At 39.9% G+C, this 6,712-nt stretch overlaps 1 protein-coding gene across 1 annotated transcript in view; it reads right to left on the bottom strand.

Annotated features, from left to right (window-relative positions):
* Nucleotides 1–6,712, bottom strand: part of Dnah11 (dynein axonemal heavy chain 11) — a 375,268-nt gene that overhangs the window by 351,914 nt on the left and 16,642 nt on the right. The window lies entirely within an intron of this gene.

The raw sequence follows: 6,712 nt of genomic DNA, 5'->3' as shown, positions 1-6,712 counted from the left end.
TTTAACAATAGGATAAAGAATTCTATGCTTCTCATGTTTGCACATAAGTCCAATAAAATTAGTTTTAAATGATAATGTCTAGAACTGGCCCAGAAATGCTGTGAGATAGAATGCACAAATTCTAGAAATTCACAATTGTGGGTTTCGATGACTTACTGTTGTTAAATTAGTATAAACATTAGAGACCCATTTTTTTTCTGGATGCTTACATTCTACCAATAAGTGATTTTTTGCTAAGCCTCCTACTAACAACTGTGTAATTGGAACTTGCATAGTTACCACTAGCAGCAAATATTCTGGACAACAAATTTTTCATATAAAGAGTTATACAAGCCAAGGAGGGGGTGTTGTAAGTATAGCCAAAATGAGAAAGAGCCGATTATGTAGGTATACTACTGGATATTCTTTCAGGTAAGCAAATTTCTCTTCCTGGAACTTACGCAGTATTATAGGACTGAAAACCTACCTGAGATGTGCCACATACATGAAATACTGCTCAAAAACTCATAGGAAGGGGCTGGGGAGATGGCTCAGTGGAATAAGTGCTTCCCTGGCAAGCGCAAGGGCCTGAGTTCTAATCCCTGGCTCCACAAAAACAAAACAAACAAAAACAAAAACAAAAACGCATAGGAGCGCTATCTAGGTCCCTCCCAATTTTCCATTCATCTTATTTGTTATGAATGTTCACAGTTTGTCAAGAACTTCAAGTCTATGCATTCTGAAGGTTCTTTTGCATACTTTCTAATGCATCTTAGCTTCTTATAACTATAGGATTAAATTTTAAGCCTGTGATTTTTGTGATTGCTTAAAATGTTGTTCAAGATCTCAATAAAGTGTGAAAATCTAGAGTTCCACATAGCAGATGGGAAGCCTTTTTATCTCATGTAGACATATGATCCCTCATCGCCCACCAATACAACAGTTCCATGTGTAATACAGACTTTATGCCATGCATTTGTAAAGGAATAAGCAAATAATTCATTTAGTATTTAAAAATCTTATCAAAATACTTCAAATTCCAGCTATCCATTAATTCTGTTATTTTCCACCCAGGCTGGATGAAAAGACTAATTTCATGAAGTCTGCTAACATTTCACATAGAATAAGACAAAGCACTGTCAGTAATCCTATTACAGAGTAAACTGCAGTCTACAGTTTAATATGGTATATTCCAGATACCATCATGTGTATGTATTCTTTGACATTTCAGGAAGCTGAAAATCTGTGGAGATAACTCATTTGCTTTCCCACATCAGCAGTTTCCTGTTACAAAATTACTACATTTATGGTAACATCACTGGGACAATCGAACTCTATACCATTTCTGTGCTCTTTGGCTGGACCACATATAGATGAAGCAATTTCAACTTGCTAACATTCTGTTCATATATCCATTTCTGAATTAAGGTCTCTGAAAACAAAATTATTGCACTTCCTACCCTAGTAACATACTGTAGAAATGATCCCTGAAAGTATAGCCTCTGTACTTCCTATCCTAGACGACAAAATCTAGGCTGTACCCTTGTACTGGGCAGCAGAGACTGTGAGGGGAGAATCATCACACCAGGCAGATGACTTTGCTGTGATAAAGCCAGGGGGCACAGATAACTTTTGAGATATTAGAAAAGTTATCTCACAGTATCTATTTATTCACTGCAGAGGGAAGGCTCTGAATCAGGAGACTCTCACGTTCCCTTTTGGAATATGAACTCTAAATTCCTAACTTTTACACATGTCCCGCTCAGCTCTATTATCTTACAATCAATGGTATCAGCACAAAAAGTCACTGTGTTCAGGTCAAAAACATCTCCAATCAAAAATCTAAGAAGCTAAAATACAGTCAGCCCTTCCTCTATCTGTGGTTTCTGTATTCATGAATTCAACCAACTGTGGAAGCCCAGGTATGAAAGTAACTCACTGCTGATTTTTCATTACTAACATGTTAGGGCATGTGTACTACTATGACTGGGATTGCTGCTTGAACTCATGGAAATCAGGCCAGTGGAGCCTTCAGAGAGAAGCCGGAACTAAGGAACAAGAGAAACATAGTATTTCCTCAGGAGCTTGGCAGACAGGCTACTGACAGACTAAGGGCCAGGATAACAGGTTTACAGGCTTAAAGGTAACTAAGACTCTTACAAACTACCTGTAACAGTAAAAGTGGAAGGCCCCTCACAACTCAGCAGAGGAGGCTTGCAATGGGACACTTTTCTGAGAGGTCCCACAGAACTAGTAGTTGAGACCTGACCTGGATCAAGGAGCCTTGTGCTGTTGGAGGGAGTAGAGAGAACACAAGACACTTTCCCAAGTGGGCTGCCCCACAGCCACTGGCTACTGAGGGGCTGTGTCTGCCACCCAGTGGCACTCCAACAGGAGACTAGCCCAGGGTCACTTCAGTGCCAATGTCGCAGAGTGGAATGAAGGAAGGGCTGTCCAGTCACAACACATAGCCAGCAGTTGGTTAACAGACTGTGGAGAATTTGGCTGAGAAGTAAGAGCTGGAGCCCAGACTCCAGTGTGGTGAACTGGATTCTGCTGAACTGGCCAAAAGCCAGGCTTAGCCCTAGCTGCAACTCCGGAACTCTACCAACAGTGAAAATCTCCCTCTGGAGTTCACACGTTAATGAAACGCTACAGTGAAAAAGTTTTGATAACTCTTAAAATGAGAGGATGGATCTTGGAAAAACACTTGGGGAAAGTGATTGTCATGGTTTGTGTCTAGATGTTTCCCCTAAAACTCATGTAATCATGGGTGGGGCTTTTCAGAGGTGACTAGATCTAGGACGTGTGATGCTGGGATTAAATGTATGATGCTGGGATTGAGTACGTAATGCTGGAACTAAGGATGTGTGGTTATTGATTTAGGCCAGTGATTGGTCTGCCGTAGTTGTGGGTGGGGATAATAGGAATGCGACACGGGTGTACAAGGTACCACGCAAAAGGCAGGTAACCCAGAAGAAATTAAAGTATGAGGCAGGCTGCTGCTGCTTCCTTGATACTTTGCTGTCTTCCTGCATTCTGCCCACCATGCACTGTTTCTTCGCTGCAATGTCCCTCTGCCATGCCACCCTGCCTTGGAACCAGCTAGCTGTGAACTGAAACCTCTACAAACTGAAGGTTCATTTAACCTTTCCTGCTTTTACTTATGGGTGTCAGGTAGTTTACTCAGCAACAAGAAAAGTAACTACGAGAGTGGTGGCTGTATTTGTTAGCCCTGTAACAAAGATTGAGTTTTATCTGCAGATCTCAGGCATTAGGTCTCAGGGCACTTGCTTAATAACACAGCAAAACTAATTTTGACAACAGAACAGAAGCAGAAACTAGAGGAGATGGTGATAAAATGCATCAAGGAATTAACCTGTCATCAGCTCCTGTCAGTAGTTGCACTTAGCTTGTAAATCTAGCAAGAGAACAAAATGAAATTTTTACTGAGTTTCTGTTACAATATCAGACAGCATGCTGAGCATTTCACTGCTTCCTCTTCTGGTCTTCACTGTACCCAGCGACAGGCCAAAGGAAACTGAGAACTGAGGCTCAGAGAAGTCATTTAGCTTCCCTTAAGTGGTTCAACTAGATTAGAATCCAGATTGGTAAATGCAAAACCTTTCCCACATACCACTTTAGCACTTCAGAAGCAGAAAAGTAGAACACACACACACACACACACACACACACACCCCAAAACATGACTCAGTGTAATGAGACCCCAGGACATTTCAACTGTAAGCCTGCAACTCTCCTACCCTGGCTCTTCCCTAACGTCTCAGAAAATCTGAGCAAATTACATATTTCCTGTCTGTCAACTCATGTGAAAAATCTCTAAATTATGTCTTCTCCAAATTCATGTTACAGGCCTAACTTCCACAGGACTCTACCTGAATATAGGACCTTGAAAGGGTAACTAAGGTTAACTGAGGTTGTCAGGGTAGGGCCTTCATCCAGTAGGACTGTGGCTCTTTAAGAAGGGGCAGATGGCCAAGAGAAGGGGGCTGTCTCTCAACTGAATGCGACCCTGTTCCCACCATGATCGTGGACCTCCAGCTCCCAGAGCTGTGAGAAAATAAATTTATGTTTTTAAGGCACTGAGGCTGTAGCATTAAATTACAGTAGCTTGAGCAAATTTGAACACATTCCCGACTCTAAATCACTGCACCATGTGGCATCCAAATATCTCTCAGCTTTCAAGTTATGTAATGTTCTAAGACACCATAGCTATAAGAAAGAAAGAAAGCTCACACAGAAGGAAAAAGAAAGCAACAAGAAATGGTCCGGTACGTTTTTTAAAAAAAAAATTATACTTTAAATAACATGTAGAGAAACAATTATACAACATTTTAAAAAATCAACAACAAATAAGAATTTTTTTAATATAATTAGTACTGTGTTTTAAAGCCATTCTGGAGCAAGGAGGCAGACTATCTTATTTTCTTTTTTCCTTTTAATTATTATCTATTTATCTATTTGTTTGTTTATTTATTTATTTATTTATTTATTTGGTACAGGGTCTCACTACACAGCTTGGACTCATTTTGATCCTGTCTCAGCCTCCTTGGCACTAGGATTATAGGCATGTACCACCAAACCTGGGTTCCTCTGCTGGCAGGGCACACCCAGGTTTCTGGGGCCTATATAACATGTGGTACCTGGGATCGAACCCAGGTCCTTGTGCTTGTCAGGCAGGCACTTAGACTGCTAAGCTAGCTCCCCAGCCCTCTTAACTTTTTTTAAAATGTATTTGGTACAGGGTCCACAGAGTCTCACTACATAGATCGTATTTGTAGTAATCCTCCTGTTTTCAGCCTCCCAAGAGCTGGGATTATAGGCACACACCACCATGCCTAATCTCAGTCACCATCTCAGTGCACACTGGCGGCATGGCTGGCATGGCAAGCCAGGAACTGAACCCCAGCCACTGAGCTCTGCCTAAGCAGAAAGTTAGTCTTTAACTTACTTTCAAATGTCATCCATAAACCAGAGTTTGTGTGGAAATCAGAGGGAAGGCTCCAAAGAAGTTACTATGCACAACAACCTTTTATTAGAAGCTATTACATCTTTTTTGAAGAAAGGTAGATTTTTAAATAAAATAACCCATAATTTATTCTTTGACTGTAGCTGACTTATTTCCCTTGCCATTTAGGATAAAGTCACCTAGCTTTTGTTACTACAATAGTCTTTTCTGAAAACAGAAAGGGAAACAAATTTTCTTACTGTAATCCGGATTTATCCCTTCTGGTCTATCAAAAACTTACCTCAGAGCAATCATTCTTATTTTTTCTGTTTTTTAATGCTTCATACCTGGTCAATGAAGAGACTGCAAAATTCTTGCAACAGGACTATCACCCGAGCAGGGGTATTGTAAAACTTGGAATGACTCCAAATAAGGCAGATGGTATGAAACAACGGGGCGATTAGCACACCGGTCTGTGGGAAGTCTGTCTCCTGGAGACACTGAATGTGCTTCCTCAGAGGCCTCAGATAAAGTTCCACATCTTGGGCTTCAAGAAGAGCTGAAAGGAAAGAGAACTATTGTTCACATGATTTCTTTCTCTCTGTGTGTGTGTGTGTGTGTGAGAGAGAGAGAGAGAGAGAGAGAGAGAGAGAGAGAGAGAGAGAGAGACAGGGCCCCTCACTATGCAGTTCAGTCTGGCCTTGAGTTCAATTTATAGCCCAGAATCATCTTGAATTCACAATGAGATACACTTTATTTTTGCTAAATTTACTTTACAAGTTAAGAGAACCATGTCCAGTAACACGGCTGTCTTTCAATGTTGTCATCTTTCCTTTTGTTATCCATCCTACAATTTGTACATGAATGGTCTGCAAGATTTTATACACGTCCATTTGCAATTCAGCCACTCAAGACAGCGTTGGTCTAGTTATTCACATAGCGTAAGTAATTGTAGCTAAAGACCCACGGGGAAGCAACCTTAGAGTCTAAAGAGATTTACTCAATCCCATGGAAATGCTGTGGGAATAAATCACCTCTGTATCATTGTCATTTTACGGTTTGGATTACAAACTTCACCACTGGAATGTTTTCCTTCTCAGTACTGGGCACAAGCACAATTGGATCATTTATTATGTGTTTCCAGTTTCCTATGAGAGTCACTGAATCAACAGATAGGAAAACTTTCTATTATTAACAAAAGTAACTCTTCATAAGTACAAGGATAAAAATATACTGGAACTAGACAGAGTGATGGTTGTATAATGCTGTGAAAGGTGTAAATGTCACTGAGCTTACACAGTAGGATGATTTTATTTTGTGACTTTTACCTCAATACAAAAACTTTCAAAATGTCATGGATATTAAGAAAAAATAAATATTGTGCTACTATGAATGACTGCTTAACCAAATCCAAATTTTCTCTTGCTTAACATTAGTCTGTTCAGGGTACCCTAAATAGATCACTGACCATCAGACTTCACTTTGTTCCTGAGGCTACAAATACCTTTACCTGAAACAGGTTGTATTTATGAAGGTAGGAAATGAAGTTACATCTTATTTTCTCATGTTATAAAAAAGAATCCTTACCTTTTACAATAGCACCAAGGAAAATGAAATACCTTGGAATTAACCTAACTAAAGAAGTCAAAGATCTTTTCAAGGAAAATTACAGTACATTTGAAAGACTTAACAACTGGGATCTGCTCTTACTGAGAAGTTTTTTCACGTCAAAAGAAATTACCAATAAAGTGAAAAGGCAACCTA

The sequence above is a fragment of the Octodon degus genome, unplaced genomic scaffold, assembly GCF_000260255.1.
Source record: "Octodon degus isolate 3935 unplaced genomic scaffold, OctDeg1.0 scaffold00015, whole genome shotgun sequence".
Lineage (NCBI taxonomy): Eukaryota > Metazoa > Chordata > Mammalia > Rodentia > Octodontidae > Octodon > Octodon degus.
Note: the sequence above shows the minus strand (reverse complement) of the source record. Positions and strands in the feature narration are given on the sequence as shown.